General features: G+C 40.1%; 1 long non-coding RNA gene across 1 annotated transcript; it reads left to right on the plus strand.

The window, feature by feature from the left end:
• Positions 1 to 5,818: 5,818 nt before the first annotated feature.
• Positions 5,819 to 19,654, plus strand: LOC127902762 (uncharacterized). The gene is made up of 2 exons (XR_008055336.1): positions 5,819 to 6,152; positions 19,449 to 19,654. It is a non-coding gene; the product is annotated as an uncharacterized LOC127902762 (long non-coding RNA).
• The last annotated feature ends 1,083 nt before the right edge of the window (positions 19,655 to 20,737 follow it).

The following is a 20,737-nucleotide window of genomic DNA, read 5'->3' on the forward strand; positions in this document are numbered from 1 at the left end:
TATTGTTGAATGAACAATAAAGCCGTACAGTTTAATAACATTAAAAACTAACTTTCAAGTTTTCAACTAGCTCCCTTAAATTGTATGGCTTAAAAGCATATTCGCATAAAAAAATGAACGTGCCTGCACCAAAAAAGGACTATATATATTATTTATTTTATATATACATACGTGCGCGCGCTCGTGTGTGTGTATATATATATATGTGTATATATATCTTTTTAATATATTCCATTACTTTAATAATCAATTTAAATAGTTTGTGATATTTTCAGCTATTTATTTATCTACTTTTAGTTAGTTATTTACACCGAATGAAGTGCTAGGGTCCAAATTTTAGTATCCTTCTCAGCTGTTTGCGGTTAGTAAATACTAATTAGGGCCCGTTTGGGATTGCTTTTAGGAGACCTAAAAGTGATTTTGAAAATCTAAAAGTTAGTTTTAGTGTTTGGTAAAAAAAATTCAAAATCACTTTTGTTAAAATCAGTTTCTCCTACAGTTGATTTTGAAAAGCAGAGAAGGAGTAGCTTTTAGATTCTGATTTTGAAAATCAATTTTATCATTTAATACAATTCCATAAATATCCTTAAAATTATTACTTAAATCCAAAATTATCCTTATTCAAATTGGAAACAAAATAATTTATAAAAAATTTGTATTATAATTCATAAATATAAATTTATTGATATCAATTTATTGGTCGAATTATTATTAAATTTATTTCACTATATTATTAATTTAATTATCAATTGCTTTAAGATAAAAAAATTAAATAAATATATTATAAATTTTATTTTTAGTAAAAATTATTATAATACACAATTAAAAATATTATATGTACATGTTTTTATATATATAAGTAAATTTTATCTTATATTATGGATATTTTAGTCATTTATTTTTTCTCAGCAGTATAACAGTAAAATTTACCAAACGTCCATACCTGCTTTCAAAACTCACAATACTTCTTGAAACAAAATTTACCAAACACTTAACTGATTCTCTTCACAGCTGATTATTTCTACAGCACAGCTAACAACAATTATTTTAAAAGCTACAGCATTCCCAAACTGACCCTTAGCATATTTGTCCCGAACAGCCGCGTAAATGCTGTTAGATTTCGGAGAGATGCTGAGGATGGTACAAGATTTATCAAATTGTGGCGACATTTTTATACCTTTAGAATTTCAAGATTTTGAAGAAATAAATGGAATCTGTTTTCCATAAGTGCTCCACTATCCACAAGGAGGAATTCTAAAATACATTACAGATTAGTGATTTCTCAGAATAAATAAACACATATCATAATATTATTTACTTATCGTATGACTGATATAATATTTCTGATATATTTTTAGCTTCAAAGGTTTTTATGTGTGAGCCTCTCAGCATGTTCCCCAACCTCCTCACGTGAAAATATTTCTATGTACGGTTACAAGCTTTTCCAGATTGTGAGTATTCCGAAGCAATCCAACTTGAAAAACAGCTGGTTCGTAGAAAATGACAGTTTACGAAGCTGGCCCTGCTGCCATACATATGATGATGAAGACCATTTTGCTTTATGTCAATTCCTCCAAGTTGAAATCTTTCCCGGTCTGGGACACTTCCAACACATAAAGTACTACTGGGCTAGATGATTTTAAAAAATGTCAAGTTCCTTTATCAAATTTCATTTGCATTCAAGACCAATCCCCTTTGATGAAAATCAATAATTAAAGGCTTTCCAATGAGAAATTATTACGTCTTCAAATCTCAAAAAACGCCAGAATATTAATTCGCTACATATAATCAAGATATCTCATTGAGATGCATTAATAAAAAATGTCAAAATGCATAGAAAGAGCAGACACACGGATGATGAATTTACTCATCTTTATTAGTATTTGAACTTGAGAGACAGAGTGAAGTACATGTCAAGAATATCATAAAGATGGAAACAAGAAGTCCGCCGCACATAAACTTTGAAGAAACTGGAAAACGACTTTATTCCAGATAATGCACACCAGAGTTACCAAAATTCTCTTCAGTAACTATAGAGAAAATATTATTTTGCATGCATTTCACGTAACTGGATCAAACTACTCCCCTGTTGGTTTATCAGACCACATTTTTATGGTGCAATATAAACCATCTTTTCAAAACACTTCTACAATGTGAGAAATATAGGCATTAAATTTCATAAACTAAAAACTCCAATTGTCAAAAAAAAAAAAAAAGGTGAGAAACTCAGTAGAATTTACAACTTCTCAGACTCACGAAAAGGTGAGAAACAAATGTTTTTTATATAGTTGTTCATAGCTAACTTTTGATGGTTTAATGATCTGTAGATTTTGTTTTATGTTATTCAAGGAAAGATATTCGATTGTTCCTAAGAGTTCATAGGCAGGGGCATATATGCATGATTTGATATAATTCTTGCAATTTCTAAGTACTTGCTCTTTCCATCCCTTCTAAGTTTTGAAAGAAAGCTCGAAATAAACAGAGAAACAGGACAAACAGAAGAAGACTGAATTAACAGATAAACAAAGATGGCAACTAACAAATGGAAAAGTTCTCTTGTAATCAAACTATAGCAAACAGATGACACCATTACCATATATCTTAATGAGTAGATTGATTCTAAACATATATGTTAGGATACATTTGGTTGTTTAATAGTTTGAAATAAGGAGGATGAGATGGTTTCCACATAAAAGTGCTGGCCCTTTCAATGACATTTTCAAGGAATTATAAAATTCAAAATTAAAAAAAAAAATAGCACATTATAAAGCCACACCGTCAAAAAAAATAAATAAATAAATAAGTGAAGACCAAACTAAGTCACTAAGACCTTTAATGATATAAAATAAGCATATAAATCTCAGAACAAAACATTAAAACTCATTCTAAAAGTAAAAATAAACTAGTGGTGTATTCCAAACAATTTAGATGAAGCGATAAAACAAGCCAAGAAATCAAATAAAATGAAATGAAATTGAATTAACTGGGACTTTGTTTTTCAAATTCACAACTCGCTTGTAATTAAAGTAAAATGCCAATGCCATTAGGACATATACATCATTGAATAAGATGAGGACCCCTCCAACAGCTGAAAGTAAAATTTTCATTCACTAGTTTCAATTAAAAGTAAAAAGCATACAGATTTGCAGGGAAGCAAGAGATTTAATAAATTTAACAGTAGCAATTTAATTTGACAGGACTTCCATACAATAATGAAGTTAAAAACTAATGATTAACGAAATTTTGTAATTGAATGAATAAGATTCTCTGATTTTGGATAATTGAATGAATAGGATTCTCTAACTCTTGTGAAAATATCAATTTTAAATAGGGTACAGTTTCAAGAATTAAGCACATATGTATCCCATCTGCCAGTACGTGATCATAAACTTACTTTATAACAAATATCTGATCTATTTGGTACATTTTATTAAAAAGAGAAAATTTTATAAAATTTTTCCACTGGAGATAGTGAGTTATTCGTACCTTCTCAGCATGTAAATGCTGTATGATTTTGTTAAGATCATTATTAGCCCAAGGCTGTTGATCATCTCTCTCTCCATAGTAGAAGTTTACTCTCAGAGGCGCGTTTAATTCTCCTTTAGTGAAAATCTTCATCTTGGGACAACCAATTATAGATAAATCTTCCAAAGATGGGAATTTGAAGGTGTAATTGGCAGCGCAGAAACTTCTGAGACTATCTCAATCATACAGATACAAAATCTTCAATTTGGTGAAAACAACTCTTCTTTTAAATTTGCTGCTCCATCTTCGTTATTTATCACCACCTCTCTCATTTCTCTGCATCCACATACCAACATTGATAAGAGTCGCTCTAGACTTTTTGCTGTGGAGGAGGTTGCTAAGCTCATCAATTCCTTGCAACGAAGAACTAGAAGTTCTTTTAGGTTCCCAAAAGATACCGATGATGATGGCCATAGATATAACAGATTTTGACAATAATGTACATTTAGAATTTCAAGGCATTGAACAAAGGAGTCCAATTTGGAGTCTTGTTTCCACAATTGCTTCAGATGATTTAATTTGTGCAGATCTAAATGTTTTATCATTGTAAACTTCCTCACATGTTTCTTCAAGTATCCTCCATTCGAAAATACCTCTTCGCATGAACAACGACGCCGTATGAGAGTTTCCAGATTATGAAATCTCTCAAGTAAATCAAGTGGAAAACAAGTTGAGTCATCATCCACTGTTTGTAGTAGTTTAAGACTGCCAAAAAGGTGGTAGGAAATCGCTCTACAAAGTCATCCTCGAGTATTTTCCACTTAATGCCAGTTCCTTCTAAGTTGGGTAAGCTCTGATCATCATCAATCACGTAATAACTTATTAAGTCAATTCATATTCTCTCAAATAACTTTTAATAATCCAATCATACACAGTGACTTTAATATAAATGCATAATATTTTACAAACAAGAAGAAAAAATCGAATTAGAGGTAAAAGTTATTCTACGATTTTATTTTTTATATATATCTTGCATGCTATTCCCAAAAGCAATCCCAAACGGCCTTTAAAGCAATTTTACAAAAGCGGCCTGCACATATATTGCCAACTTTGTTAGGAATGACAATGGGAAGGGGAGGGGAAGAGACCGACCTCCCCGTACTCATTCCCGATATTCTGCATATATCCCCGTCCTCTCCCCATTCCCGACAAAATTGTTTTAGGGAATCCCCCTCCCCTCCCCAAATAATAATAGGGGATCTCTGAATGTACTCGATCCTCGAATAACTGATACGTTTTTAGTTTTAGATTTTAATTTAATCACATTAAAATAAAAAATTTAAATAAAAATAAAGTTTGACGATATATCTTACATTAACATTAATCTATTAAAAAAGTCACATTATAAAGTATAAATCACCATAATAATTATCTTCGGCAATCTTCAAAATCATATAATAAAAAAAAGAAATTACTTTTATATCAACAATGAGATAAATGAAATGAATATAGATACTTAATCAATATTTCTAATAAAAGTATTTACCTCTTGTGTCTCCTACTCTTCTTGTTCTTCCTCGAGGAATGTGACAAATTGAGAGATAGCCTTAGATTTCAAATTTAAAACAATAAAAATAATATAAGTAATGTAAATTCTAAGTGAAAATATTAATAATTATATAATATAATTACAATGTAAAATAAATTCATACTGCTATTGTAAGCTTGTAGTCAACTTTGACAACATATTAAAGCCTCCAATGTGCTTGAATAAAGCGTGTTACGGTACTCTACCATTGGTGCTAAAAGCTAATTCAGAAGCAACATTTGTAATTAGAATTGCCAAAATATCTCTAGCAATTCGTGCCAATATAGGATATCTATATACATTTATTTTACACCAACTCAAAATATTAAAATCTTTCGTCCGTTCTCATCCAAATATTAATGTAGTCAATTAGGCCTAAAGTTTAATAATATATATTTTTTTAATTTTTTTTATTTATACTAATATTTAATATTTTATTATTTATTTACAAATAATTTTAAAAAAATTAAAATTAAATCAAAAAATTGGAAGGGGATAGAGATTCCGCCGCATTCCCGTCTTTTCTCTGAATAAAAAATTAGGTAAAAAAACTATACCCGTCCCTTTTTCAAATAAAAAAATTATGTACCCTCATGAATTGGGAAAATCTCGAGGGTCGTGTCCCCGCGGGAATATCTGCCATTCCTAAACTTTGTAACAACCAGTTGCTTTTGTGACCGTTTATGTGCCGGCTAGACTGCTCTCACTTATGTTACTAACCACGTGACGGTAGAGAGCCAATTTGGCATACTATTATTTTGACGGTAGACTTATAAATTTGTTTCTAAATAGAAAAGTATTTGCTGGAGTCAATATTTTGAAGACCAAAGTCCCAAATTCTCTCTCGTGCCTGGCCAGCATCCTAAACCTTACTGGTAGCCGGAGAATGGCGTAAAACGGCGGCGATCTTCTTCTTGATCTTATTCTCTCTCTCATCGTTTCAGGTAAGCTTGTGATTATGAGTTTCTTCTCTTTCTTAGCTTGTAATTATAGGTTTTGATCTCTTTAATTCGTATTGTAGCCATTAATGTCAATTTTTGTCCCACCGGCAATGTTTTTTGTTCCTAGAAGTTGAAGCCCTTCTGTTCTTGTGCCATTGGTGAGTTTGCTCACTCAAATTAATTTTGTTCTACGGAGTTTACAAAGTTCAAATGGATTCATTTGGATTACTATTGAATTTAGCTTTAATTCCAACATCCATTCTAATGTTTTGCTATTAGATTTACTTTAATTTTATGTTTAAAGCTTCTACAATGAATAGCGGAGCTTGGGTTTTAGTTTCATTTTCTAATTAACTTGTTTTAGTTTATCTTATATGCTCGCCAAGTGCTTGTTATATTGTCTGATAAGTTATATAACATTGTTGATTCTATATTAGTAATGTCATGTTCCATTTTCGGAAATTATAACACAAAAGTTTTTACAATGTGTTAAGCAAATAAAAGCACCAGGTCGGCCATGCTACTATTTCCACCTCGGCATGAATCACCTCGGCCAAATAGTACGAGCAGAACAGGGAGCAACATGAGCCGATTAGAGACGAGTACTGACCAGAGGTATATACCGAGCCGATACCCGTCCCCCAAAAAGCGAAAACACGATCTCACAGAATCACGATAGTTGCGCTTTCCCCAGAACCGTTGCGGGAGACGCGAGATCCCACGTTTGCCCATAATGCAGCAGTTAGAGTCCCATGAGGGGCTGCCACTACCCGAAAAAGGTGGGATGAAGGGCAAACGGGAACGTGGGGACAGCGGCTATAAAAGAAGAAGAAATCGATGAAGAAAGAGATAGAAAAACTGAGAGAAGGGAAAACTCTGCCAAATTGCAACCAGTCCATTTTTTTACAGATTTCGAACAAACTTCTTGAATCCAAATTGTATTGTTTTCCCGTAAACACCTTGTGCTAACTTAGGCATCGGAGGGTTTACGCCGGCAAAACCACCGGCGTCTCTGATCTGTTTTTGGTGAACGCAGGTCTAGTAAGAGAAAGGAGGGTGATTCCAACCTTAGTGGTTCAAGCAATAGTCGATAACATAAACGTTGGTGAAAGGATCTGGTCGGTCAAAAGGGCGAGTAGATTTCGGCATCAACATTTTGGCGCCGTTTGTGGGGAGTTGGATAAAAAGCTACCATCGAATTAGTAATTACCGGAGAAACAACGAACGATTAGACATGGATTTGCCAAGGAACGCGCTTTGAGGGAGGATAACGAAGCTGGGGAGACAATCACTCTTCGAGAAATTGCAAATGAGGCCCGGGAGAGGATGATGCAAGATCAATTGGAGCGGATGGAGAAACAAATGGAAACTCTCACAACCATACTGCACGAGCTGAGGGATGGTGGAGAAGGGACTGTGAAACCTCCGTAGGGAGAGATGATGTTGGAGCAGAACCCAGCCTCCAGAGTCGTAGAGTCGAGGAAATCCCTCCGCCTGCAGACCAACCTAACGGGGTTCATCCCCACAGAAATGCTGGTCCGGTTTCAGGAGAACGAGTAGCTGAAGGAAGGGACCAGCCTCTCCCCAGACGGGTACTGGAAGTCAATGGCCAAGGGGCCATTGTTGATGAAGGAGAGCTCAGACATCGGTTGCACAATGCCGAGCTGGAACGAGACCGGATGGCTGTACATGATCCTGACCGTGCCGTAGAATTAGAAGGGGAGGTGCGCAGATTGGCGCAGGTGATGGAGGAGATACAAGGCAAGAGAAAGCCCCCGAGCTGGAGGATAATGCTGGATGAGGAATCCCTGTTATCAACCGAGATCATGGGTACGGTAATCCCAAGAGATTTCCGCTTCCCCGACCTCAAATACTCCGGTCGAAGTGACCCTCTAGTGCATATTGAGCGTTTCAACGATATGACGGGGGTGCAGGGGTTGACACCAGATCAGAGGTGTAGGGTGTTCCCGTTGACTCTCGAGGGGCGAGCCCGAGAATGATACCGCAAGCTGCCCCGAGGAGGTATAAAAGGGTACGAGCAGATGTGCCAAGAGTTAGCCGAACAGTTCCGAGGGGCGATAGCCCCAGAGGATGACATGATGGAACTGATGGGGATGAAACAGGAGGAGCATGAGTCTCTTCGGGATTTTGTAAAGCGATATCACCGGGCCGTGCTAGATTTGGGAGCCTTTAATCACCCACAGGCGTTGAGGGGATTAAAAGGTGTAAGAATTGGCCGATTGTGGTATAACTTGAGAAGCCCCCTAGTGCAGAATTATTCGGCGGGGTATGAACAAGCGAGGCAAGACATAGAAATCGAAGAGGAGAAATCGGCAAGGATAAAGAGTGAGCAGCTGGAAGAGCTGAGGCGAAAAGAACGGAGAGTCCTGATCGGGAAAGCGAGCTGCGGAATCATCAGTTATGGGCGGAGTATCAGCTCGGTCCCGCCCTTACCCCATAGCTCAGAGGCCACAACAGTTCCAACACAGCTGAGCCCAACCTCCGCGCACCCCGTTCCCGGAGCGGCAATGAGAATTCAGGCAGATGGCTGCCCACCCTTATCACAACACTCCCAGAGGGTTACATACAACTGGTTCCAGGGCTGGACGACCAGATCAGCTAGCCACTGTACCAGCCCGAGATGACATTCATGATAGCCGAGCAGTTCAGCTAGTAGACCAGAGCTTGGTATATAGATAGTACACTCCATTAAAGATCTCCATGGAGGAATTGTATGAGAGGATCGAGGGACGAGGCCTGCTATACCCTCCAGCCCCTATAACAAAACCGGCTCACCGACGGGATAAGAGCAGATTCTGCAAATTTCACAACACTTACGGTCACACTGTCAGCCAATGTCATGACCTGAAGACTCAGGTGGAGGATTTAGTGAGGAACCAATACTTGGATGAGTATGTAGATGGAGTGTCCCCCGTCATTGAATCACAGTACACGCGGGATGAAGGAAGTGAGAGGGGCTTGGAATGTGAACAGCCAACTATCCACATGATAGCAGGAGGGCCAACCTTAGCTGGGGATTCGAACAGGGCACGGAAGAACTATGGGAGATACACCCTGACTAGCAAAGAAGTGCTTTTTAATTTGCCAGCAGCCAAGAAGGCAAAAGTGCGGCAAGTTCCCATTATGTGGACAGATGACGATGAAGAGGGTATCTTATATCCTCATGAAGATGCATTGGTGATTAAGGCAATGGTGGCCGGTACAGAATTACGACGAATACTAGTAGACACAGGCAGCTCGGTTGACATCCTGTTTAAGTCGGCTCTAGTTGATATGGGGATTGCAGACTTGAAATTGGAGCGGACAAATACATGCTTAAAGGGATTTGGAGGGGGACGGCTAACTCCCATGGGGATCATCGAACTCCCAGTTACTATGGGGACAAAGCCATTTGAAAGAACGATGATGCTGGACTTTGTCGTGGTAGAGGAAAGAAGCCCTTACCAGATGATACTGGGGAGACCATTCATGAGGATAAGCCAATGCGTTGTATCCACGCATTACTTGGCACTGAAGTACAGAGTAAATGGGGTGGTTGGTGTAGTAAAAGGTGACCAGAGAATGGCAAGGAGCTGTTATGCTACAGCAGCCAAGGAGACACCACAGGTTACTTCTCTAGATAATCGAGGAGATTCTAAAAAGGGTCGCCAAGAGCCTGTCGAGAAACTAGAAGAGATTTTGATAAGCAAAAATAATCCGAGCAGAGTGGTTAGGATCGGGTCAGGTTTGGTCGGGGCAGTGAAAGGCGAGCTAGTGAAGTGCTTACAGTCTCACGCAGACATATTCGCCTGGTCTCACGAGGACATGCCAAGAATTGATCGTGGGGTAGCTTGCCATAAATTAGCAATCAAGAAGGGGGCGAGGCCGGTGAGGCAGAAAAGGAGATGCTTTAACCAAGAAAGTTACGAAGCCATAAATGCCGAGGTGGAGAAGCTGTTAAAAGCAGGATTTATAAGGGAGGCCAAATACCCGGAGTGGATTTCCAACGTAGTACTGGTAAAGAACGCCAACGAAAAATGGAGAATGTGTGTGGATTTCACAGACCTTAATAAGGCATGCCCGAAGGACAGTTTTCCCTTACCAAAGATAGATCAATTGGTGGACTCTACAGTGGGTCATAGTCTACTCAGCTTCATAGATGCCTTTTCAGGATACAACCAGATACCCATGGACGAGCAGGATGAGAAGAACACCACCTTTATAACTAACATGGGTTTGTTTTGCTACAGGGTGATGCCTTTCGGCCTGAAAAATGCAGGAGCTACCTATCAAAGGTTGGTGAACCAGATCTTCAAGCCCTTGATCGGTCATACAATGGAGGTATATGTGGACGATATGATCACAAAGTCTAAGGAACCGAGGGATCACGTGAAGCACCTTGAAGAAACCTTTGAATTACTGAGGAAGTATGGAATGAAGCTAAACCCGGAGAAATGTGCATTTGGGGTCAGCTCGGGCAAATTTTTGGGATTCCTGGTAAGCCACCGAGGGATTGAGGCCAACCCAGAAAAAATACGGGCGGTTACGGAGATGAGGTCTCCACGGACAGTTAAGGAGGTGCAGAGCCTTACAGGGAAGTTGGCAGCACTGAACCGATTCATCTCGAGGGCCACAGATAAATGCCACTCTTTCTTCCAAACCATAAAGAAAGGGAGAAAAATGGAGTGGACATCAGAGTGCGAGGAAGCATTTGGGCAGTTGAAGGAATATCTGACCCGTGCCCCGTTGCTATCAACTCCAAGAGCGGGTGACCAGCTGTTTCTGTACTTAGCGATCTCTAAATGGGCTACCAGCTCGGTTTTGGTCAGGGAAGAAGAAGGAAAGCAACACCCGGTATACTACACAAGCAAGGCCCTGGTAGATGCAGAAACCAGATATCCATTGCTGGAGAGATGAGCATTGGCTCTAATAACGGCAGCACGAAAACTCCGACCATATTTTCAGGCCCACCAGATTGTTGTGATGACTGACCAGCCCTTTCGTCAAACGCTTCAAAAACCAGATGCATCCGGTCGGTTAGTAAAATGGTCCGTGGAGCTAAGCGAATTTGACCTATCCTACAAGCCCCGAGGAGCAATCAAAGCTCAAGCTCTGGCAGAATTTATGGTAGACCGAGCTGAGCCAGGGGAAGAAATTCGGGAGGAACAACCGATAGAGCAGGAGAAACCAGAGGGGGTGTGGCTGGTAATGGTTGACGGATCATGTAGTGAGCAAGGGTCCGGAGCAGGAATTGTAATACGAAGCCCAGAAGGGACCGAAATAACGTATGCAATGAAGTTCGAATTTCAGCTCACGAACAACCAAGCTGAATATGAAGCCTTTATCACTGGGCTCAGACTGGCACACGCTTTAAGGGCAGAGAGGGTAGAAATTCGAGCGGACTCCCAATTAGTATGTAATCATCTCAATGACCAGTTCCAAGCAAGGGGAGAGAAGATGGGTCTTTATCTGAAGAAAGCAAAGCAGATGGTTGGGCTTTTCCAAGAGGTGGAGGTAAAGCAGATATCTCGGAATGAGAATTACCGAGCAGATATGTTGGCTAGGATGGCTGCAATTGCAGATCTGAAATTACCTAAGTCGGTTCCACTAGAGGTAATGACCTCGCCAAGTATAGGAGAGGAGGTAGAGGTGATGAGAATAAGCATTGGAGAGTCATGGATGGACCCGATTCGCGCATATGTCCGGGATGGAATCTTACCAGAAGACAAAAGGTAAGCAAGAAAGTTAAAATGCCGAGCAACAAGGTACACACTACTCGATGGGGTGCTCTACCGTCGGGGATTCACTTTGCCCCTTTTACGATGTTTGGATGATAAGGAGGTAGATTATGTACTGAGGGAGATTCATGAAGGAATATGCAGCAATCACTCGGGAGTAAGAACTTTAGCCTTCAAGGCACTCCGGCAAGGATACTTCTAGCCAACCATGCACCAGGATGCGAAAAGGATGGCAAAGAACTGTAAAACCTGCCAAAGCTTCTCTGAGGTTCCTGCACAACCCCCAGAAAAGCTGACCACTATGACATCCCCGTGGCCTTTCGCTCAATGGGGAATCGACTTGATTGGTCCGTTACCTAAGGGCCGAGGAGCGGCGACACATTGAATTGTGGCAATAGACTACTTCACCAAGTGGATAGAAGTGGGAGTCCTCAGCCAAATCACGGAGAGGAAGACAACAAATTTTATTTGGAGGAATATCATCTGCAGATACGGGATCCCCTATGCCATCATTACAGACAATGGGAGACAATTTGACAACATCAACTTCAGGGAATTTTACCGAAATTTGGGGGTGGACCTGAAGTTCTGCACCCCCGCACACCCCCAGGCAAACGGACAAGTGGAAGCAACCAACAAAGTAATAAAGAAGCTCTTGAAAACTAGATTGGGAGAGAAGAAGGGAGCTTGGGTTGACGAACTACCAGGAGTATTATGGGCCTACCGGACAACTCACAAAACCGCTACAGGGGAAATCCCGTTTGCTTTAGCTTTTGGTCATGAGGCGGTAGTCCCAGCAAAAATCGGAGTGGGGACACATCGAACGGAATATTTTGCTGAGGAGCAAAACGAGAAGCAGATCTGCTTAAGCCTGGACCTGCTTGAGGAGAAAAGGAAAGGGGCCTCGCAGAAAGTGGCCCAGTGTCAGCAACGGGTCATGCGTTATTACAACAAGAACGTACACGTGAGGCAGTTCCGACCAGGAGATTGGGTACTTAGGAAGGTGAACCAAAACACCAGGGATCCTAACCATGGTGCTCTTGGCCCAAAATGGGAAGACTCGTACAGGGTGATACGAGCCGCTGGACCAGGAGCTTATAAGTTAGCGTACCAAGATGGACGAGACGTGAAGAGGTCATGGAACGCCGAGCACTTGAAGAAGTATTTCCAGTAAGCAAAGTGCTCTACTAAATCCTCATTTTGACAAATTGTTTGTGTTAACTGCATGATGGCTTGATGCATATGTATGTATTCAGTATTTTTGTAATACATTCAAGTTTCAAATAAAGATGAATTTAGCATGAAATCCCTCTGCTAGCAAGCCAAATAAAAATTTTTACTAAGGCAAATAAGTGCCTGTTTCTGCTCGGTTAGGGAAAGATCAGCAGCTAATTTTACGAGAATTTTTACTAAGGCAAGCAAGTGCCTGTTTCTGCTCGGTCAACGAAAGACCAGCAGCTAATTCTACAAAAATTCTACTAAGACAAAAAAATGCCTGTTTCTGCTCGGTCAGGAAAAGACCAGCAGCTAATTTTGCGAGAATTATTACTAAGGCAAGCAAGTGCCTGTTTCTGCTTGGTCAACGAAAGACCAACAACTAATTTTACGAGAATATTTACTAAGGCAAGCAAGTGCCTGTTTCTGCTCGGTCAACGAAAGACCAGCAGCTAATTCTACAAAAAATTCTACTAAGGCAAATAAGTGCCTGTTTCTGCTCGGTCAGGGAAAGATGAGCAACTAATTTTACGAGAATTTTTACAAAGGCAAGCAAGTGCCTGTTTCTGCTTGGTCAGGGAAAGATCAGCAGCTAATTTTACGAGAATTTTTACAAAGGCAAGCAAGTGCCTGTTTCTGCTCGGTCAACGAATGACCAGCAGCTAATTTTATGAGAATTTTTACAAAGGCAAGCAAGTGCCTGTTTCTGCTCGGTCAATGAAAGACCAACAGCTAATTCTACAAAAAATTCTACTAAGGCAAATAAGTGCCTATTTCTGCTCGGTCAACGAAAGACCAGCAGCTATTTCGACGAAAGTTTTACCTATTCCTGCTCGGTCCACTAAAGAACCAACAGGCAAAATCAGATAAATTATCAAATTAGTTTGCAGAAACAATCTAGAAGCAAAAATGAGAAAAGACAAAAATGAGAAAAGAAAGCCAGTAAAGAACATCCAAAAATTTATAAGTATTTAAATGTTTACAAAACTAATGAAAATCTAAAGTCTATACAAAAATAGACCTAAGGATTAGGAGGGTCAACGGCTTCAGCCGGTGAAGGATCAGCTATCTCTAGAGGTAGAAGATCAGCAATACCGGGAGGAGGCGGCATGGACCCTTGTCCCACTTCCAAGGCACTCCCCCCAGCTTCTCCCTCCTGCACCCCATCTAAAGGAGCCTCCACCTGATCCTGCTCACCCTGCTCCTTATCTGCTTGGCCGATCTCCGCCATATACCGCTGCACTCCGGCCTCCAGCTTGCTCATGTCCAGCTCGGGATATTCTTCCTTAAGCACATACATGATGAACTTATAGGAGAAGGCAACCCCAGAATCATACTCGGCATCCAACCGATCGTCCACATCAGCGGATTTGCCTTTCTCCTCAGCCAGCTGCTCACCCAAGGATTTGATTTCCCCCTCAAGGGCGGTCCTCAGAGTATCCCTTTCACTTTGAGTAGCCTGAAGATCAGATCTCAGGTCACCCAACTCACCCTCGAGTTTGGAGGAAGTGGATTCAGCAATCATAACTTTCTCCTCTAACTCCGTAATCTGCTTGTTCAGCTCAGCCAGCTTCTCCTTGGAGCGATCAGTAGATTCAGCTTTCTTCTTCAATTCCTAATTGTCAGCTTGAAGCTTCCTCTCATGGCGCGCGGACCCAGTCTTGTAGCACGAAACCATGGTGGCCAGCCTGAAGGACACTCTCTGAACAGAAGCAGCTAACTCGGAGAGGTTCATACTCTCGATGTCCTTCACCATCTTGGGCCCCACCGATTTTTTGTAATCCTTCTGATACGGGCTCAGGTAGTCACCTTGATCCTGAGATGGTAGAGGAGAAGATCGGTCCCCAGACTGGAAGCTGACCTCAGGACTCTTGTCAGAAGTTTTCTCCCCACCACTCTTACGGGGTGGGGGAGGGGGCAGAGCAGGGACAGGAGCCTTGGAAGGGCCGACGCTGGTTTTCTTTGGAGGAGGAGGAGGAGGAGGGTTGCTGGAGCTGCTCGGAGCCCGACCTTGCTTTCTGCTCATTGCATTGAGGATCTTGTTGTCCATCCCGGCAGCAATGTCCACTAGGCCCGAACCGACCAGGTTTGTTGGTGACAGGAGGTCTTGGCAGGTAGACGCGTTCACCAGAGTAGTTTCCACCTGAAGCAAAGGTCGATCTTCAAGCCCCCCAATCAAACCCCACGACTCTGAAATAGCAAAAGAGGTTAAAGAACTCGATAAGTGACAATTTAACTAAGAACATAGGCAAAAATGAATGACCTGGGGTGACAAAATGTGTGGGAAGATAAATATCACCACCCAACGAATGAGCTACTGGACACCAACTTCCCCCAGTAAAGAAGAATTTGTTCTTCCAATTTTTGCACGAGGAGGGGAAGCCGGTGATTGGTTTCCTCTTCGCAGAGCTCGACATGAAATAGTACCAGCCTGCTTCCCTCGGGCTACTCCTCAGCTGGTAGAGATGCTTCACTTCAACAAGGGAAGGTTCCTCTGATCCGCACCTCTCCCACAACACAAACATAGCTGAGAGAACCCTCCACCCATTGGGATGTAGCTGACCTGGGGCCAGGTGCATGCCACCCAGGATTTTAGCAAAGTAACGTTGAAGGGGCAGCCGAGCTCCTAATTTGAAACTCTCCAGGTGCATCGTCACATACCCTTTCGGAGGCCGACTAGGGACATCACCTTTTCCAGGAACTACAAGAAGAATCTTGTTGGGGATGTTGTAGAGGTTTCTAAGCTTAAATAGATCAGTGGGGGTGGTGGCACAAGCTATGGAATCAATAGGGTAGGAATCAGCCTCCACCCTATGGCCAAGATTCCTTTTCTTAGCAGGTCCGCTCGGTCCGGAACTACTCCCCTCACCATCACCAACTCCTTCAGGGATCCCAACCCTACCAAAGTTGTGGTTCTCACCAGAGCCTGACGCAGGTCCACCTCTATTCCCTACAAGCTCTAGTTCGGGGGAGGGAGAAACAACCAAGGGGCGGGGGTACTCAAGGGTATCCCTGCCATGGGAAGGACCTACACTATTGGAGGGACCTAAGAAATCGGTGGGTATTGACACGTTGAGGCTTGAATCCCCTGATTCTTCATCACTCTCATCAACAATTAACTTTCTTTTTCGGTTTGACATATCGGAATCCCAAAAGAAAACAAAGAAAACTCGAATATACGGATACAAAAGGGGGCAACACGGAACCCAACCAACAACAACCAGAGAAGAGATTAAAAGCAGTACCTGAAATGAACTGGCCCTGATAGCGCTGCCGTGACAGAGAAAAAACCAGCAAGTAGAAACTCTGGACGCAGGAAGTGTGAGTAAAGTTCAGAAAGGGGGTAGGTTAACGACGGGGAGACGAGTAACAAAACGATGACGATGTAAGTCTAGGGATTTGAAACGAAAAGGGGGAAATGAAAGCATTTAAGTGATGGAGACGCCAGCTCACTCACCGTACATTGAGGACAGATAGCCCGTCGTTTCAAATTTCAAATACGAAGAGTCTGGAGATGTCACGTCACTAACCTCTACAAGGGGCCAGGCTAGATGTGAGCCCAAATACACAATGGACATGCTCATTTAGGCCCATGCTCAGGTCGAAATCTCCCATGAAGAAAAATGATACCTCAGGTCCGTCCCGGTGGACAGAAGACCAGAGGAGAAGCCCCCGGAATGGTAAGATTTGACTATCAGTTTCTACTCTTGACTCCTTTCACTCATAAGACCAGAAACTGGGGGACTGGTGTTAAGCAAATAAAAGCACCAGGTCGGCCATGCTACTATTTCCACCCCGGCATGAATCACCTCAGCCAAATGGTACGAGCAGAACAGAGGGCAACATGAGTCGATCAGAGACGAGTACTGACCAGAGGTATATACCGAGCCGATACCCGTCCCCCAAAAAGCGGAAACACAATCTCACAGAATCACGGTAGTTGCGCTTTCCCCAGAACCGTTGCGGGAGACGCGAGATCCCACGTTTGCCCATAATGCAGCAGTTAGAGTCCCATGAGGGGCTGCCACTACCCGAAAAAGGTGGGATGAAGGGCAAACGGGAACGTGGGGACAGCGGCTATAAAAGAAGAAGAAATCGATGAAGAAAGAGATAGAAAAACTGAGAGAAGGGAAAACTTTGCCAAATTGCAACCAGTCCATTTTCTTACAGATTTCGAACAAACTTCTTGAATCCAAATTGTATTGTTTTCCCGTAAACACCTTGTGCTAACTTAGGCATCAGAGGGTTTACGCTGGCAAAACCACCGGCTTCTCTGATCCGTTTTTGGTGAACGCAGGTCTAGTAAGAGAAAGGAGGGTGATTCCAACCTTAGTGGTTCAAGCAACAGTCGATAACATAAACGTTGGTGAAAGGATCTGGTCGGTCAAAAGGGCGAGCAGATTTCGGCATCAACACAATGGCTTGCATCTACAAACTGAATTGACTTGTAGAGTAAGAGCTTGGATTAGTGTTATGTTCTTGAATAAATGAAAGTTCATATTGTGTAAGAGCATGTAGATGTAAAGCATCACTACCATTTCTACAAACTGCTTTCATTCTGTTCAGATGCTCTTCTTGAACTTTGAAAGGTGCCTCATTCAAGTCCTAGCTATAACTACTAGCTCTAATTGCTTAAGATCCTGTGCTAGCTGAAACAAATTTATTTAATTAATTAATTGTGTATGTACTAATTATATTGAAAGTATATGAAGAAATTGTTTAACATGAATGACTTCTAAATGACTTAAAAGCCTAAAGGATATGTGAAATAATGCTCATTTCACTTGAACGAGCCTATTAATACTTGTATGTCTATGATTGTCAATCTTGCTTAAGTGTTTCAGTTAAGTGGTTTACCTAACAGGGAAAAAATTTTAATGGAAAACTTTAGAGTTCTAACAGAAATATAGTTGACTGCAGATATAGTTATTTTACGGTACATAAATCATGTTGTCCTATTCTCAATGTCCTACGACCTATTTTATTTTATATGGTCATTCCATTTTGCGATGGTTTTTTGTGCTTATGAGTATGGAAATAGTGGGATTTGGTGTGGCAAACAAAAATATACAAATAATCAAGTTTCTTAATCATGTATATTGGTTTTGGGTATGAATGTTTTCCTATTCTAGTTCTAGGCAAAGTTTCTTCATTTTGGTCTTCAGATTTCCAGTAGGTTAAGTTAAGCAACTATCATAACTAGCTAGCTAGTTATTGCCTGCCTTGTCGCCATTACCGACGCCATTACATTGCATGGCATAAGGAATAGTAACTAGGTGATTATTGGTGATTCGTTGAGTTTATTATTGGCCAAACAAACATATTCTCCTTTACCAACAATTTAGTTTGATTAGTTATTAGATAATAAAGAGCCTTAATCTATGCGTTGCTTTATTATTTTTATTTGGTTTTTCTTTCAACAATATTGTTGATTTCTTATAAAAAATATTCATTGGTTTTTAAACACCTAATCATTGGCTATAATGAAGCTAATTAAAACTAAGGCTTTGGATCAATTTCTGTTAACAACATACAAATGAGCATAACCCCCCCCCCCCCCCCCCCCCCCCACCACCAAAAAAAAAAAAAAACAAATAGGAAGACTTTGCAAGATTCACAACCAGGTTACATTTAATTTATTAATTGTGTGTACGTACTAGTTATTTGTTGATAGAATAGGAAGAAGTATTTTAATATGAATGACTTAAAACTTATTGCTCAGTAAACATAATCTGCATCAGTGCTAGAAAATGTATTTATTGTTTGTAATTTTTTATGGTTTTGCTTAAGAAATGAAATGTGAAAAAATGCTACATTGTATTAGGAATAAATTGAAGAGATTTATGATTTTTATGTGTTATTCAAGTTTCAGATTCAATTTTAAACTTTTGACACATGCATTGAAAGCTTAACCTCCTTTAAGAAATTATTAATAGACACATATTTTATTAGTGTCATCTTTTGGATGATAGTGAGGATCTTATGTCTATTAATAATTCTTGAATTATCTAGGCTTGGACAGTTTGGTAATGCATAGTTTTCTATGGTGGCTAGTGCCTGAAATTTTTTTCCCACGTAAAAATGGGTTTTTCAGCAGCTGCTCCTCATGTTCTCTGGGTGCATACTAGGCAAATGGGTGTCATGTGTTGTTTTGGCATAACGCATAAACACTCATATATCTATGTCGTGTACTTGAAGAACTATAGGGAGATGCTTCCGAAGTTTCTATAAACGTAGAGGAAAACTTTAGATACTTAAGATTGAAGAAACTTATGCATTCTTGAGTGGGATAAATAGGACCACTTACCTTTTGTAAATATGAAGGGAATGTTGGATATATTGATGGGAGTGGAGGAGCTGAGTGGGATGAATGTAATCGGTTATGATTTTGCTGAGTCGACTTGGTTTTGAGTCTTGTAATTTTGTTTATAAATGGAGTACTATCTCCAATGTTGGTTTATAAATATGTTTCAGCTGGCTGACCTAATTTTTTGTTTCTAGGTAACAGGCTTTATATATCTGTAATTGATAGCCAAGTGAAGTTCTCAGCAGTGGGTGAGGATATTTCTTTACAGAAGGTATTGCAAACTGTTTTTTAGATTAATTATTATTGTATATATACTTTAATTTTCACATCTTTTTCTCTGATTCTTGTGGCTTTGCTTGCTTCCATATATATAAACGTTCTAATGAGATTAACCATAAAATTGTATAATAATATTTTTTATTATATTGCGAAACTGCGCACACATGAAAATATCTTGTTTAGTAGTAGAAATGAAGAATTAAAGTGATTTATTTAACTAATTTTTCTAGTGCATTAAAAGGAGATAGTCATGGACCAGAGTTGGGTTTGTTTGCCAAATAGATATCCAATTCATATACTGATGGGGTCAAAAAATTTATAGATTTTGCATTTGAGAATGTTGTTGGTGATAAAAGAATTTATTGTCCTTCTAAGAGGTGTCGTAATATCGATATTTCATTATAAGGAAAGTGGCAAGAGACCATATCATTATAAATGGCTATTGGTTAAAGTATTAAAACTGGATATTGCATGGTGAGCCATCTTCATCTTTGGAATCTAGCCAAGAAACAGGTTGGTCATGACTCGGGTGCTGATGATGATATGATTGGAATGATACATGATACATCACGTAATCAAATGTTCAATTCACACGCAGCATTGTTATGGACTATCAGTGACTTTCTAGCATACGCCAACTTGTTTGAGTGGAGTATTAAAGGTAAATAAGCATTTCTTGTTTGCCAACAAAACACTAGATCTAATTGGTTGATACATAGTCGAAAATTTTTTCACGTGCCGTCGATTTTTACCAACAAGTCATAGGTTTCGAAAATATAGTGTCTTTTGATAAAACTAGAGAGTGGGGACAAGCACCTTCTCGGTTGTCTGGAGCCGAGGTGCAAAAAGCAGTTCAGTAATGTACTTACTGAGTATAAGATTGAAGACTTGAAAAGAGGAGAAAAGAGGAGAATGAATAAAATGAAAGAAATGATAAGATTACTTGGAAGAAGAAAAGCATTTTTTATGAACAAACGTATTGGGAGTTCAATTTGATTCATCATAATCTTGATGTCATGCACCGTTTTGATTTTTGTTATGAACTCAGATCAAAAGTTTAATGTGATCAAATTTCTTAAAAATAGTGAAAACGACTCCTCCTAATAATATGGAAGATGGCTATAAAAGATAATTTCTTAAGAGTTTAATGTGATCAAATTTGCTTGTGAACGCAAGGGTTTTAGTTACACTGTCAACGCTGTCA

Source organism: Citrus sinensis, chromosome 5 (genome assembly GCF_022201045.2).
Source record: "Citrus sinensis cultivar Valencia sweet orange chromosome 5, DVS_A1.0, whole genome shotgun sequence".
NCBI classification, from domain to species: Eukaryota; Viridiplantae; Streptophyta; class Magnoliopsida; order Sapindales; family Rutaceae; genus Citrus; species Citrus sinensis.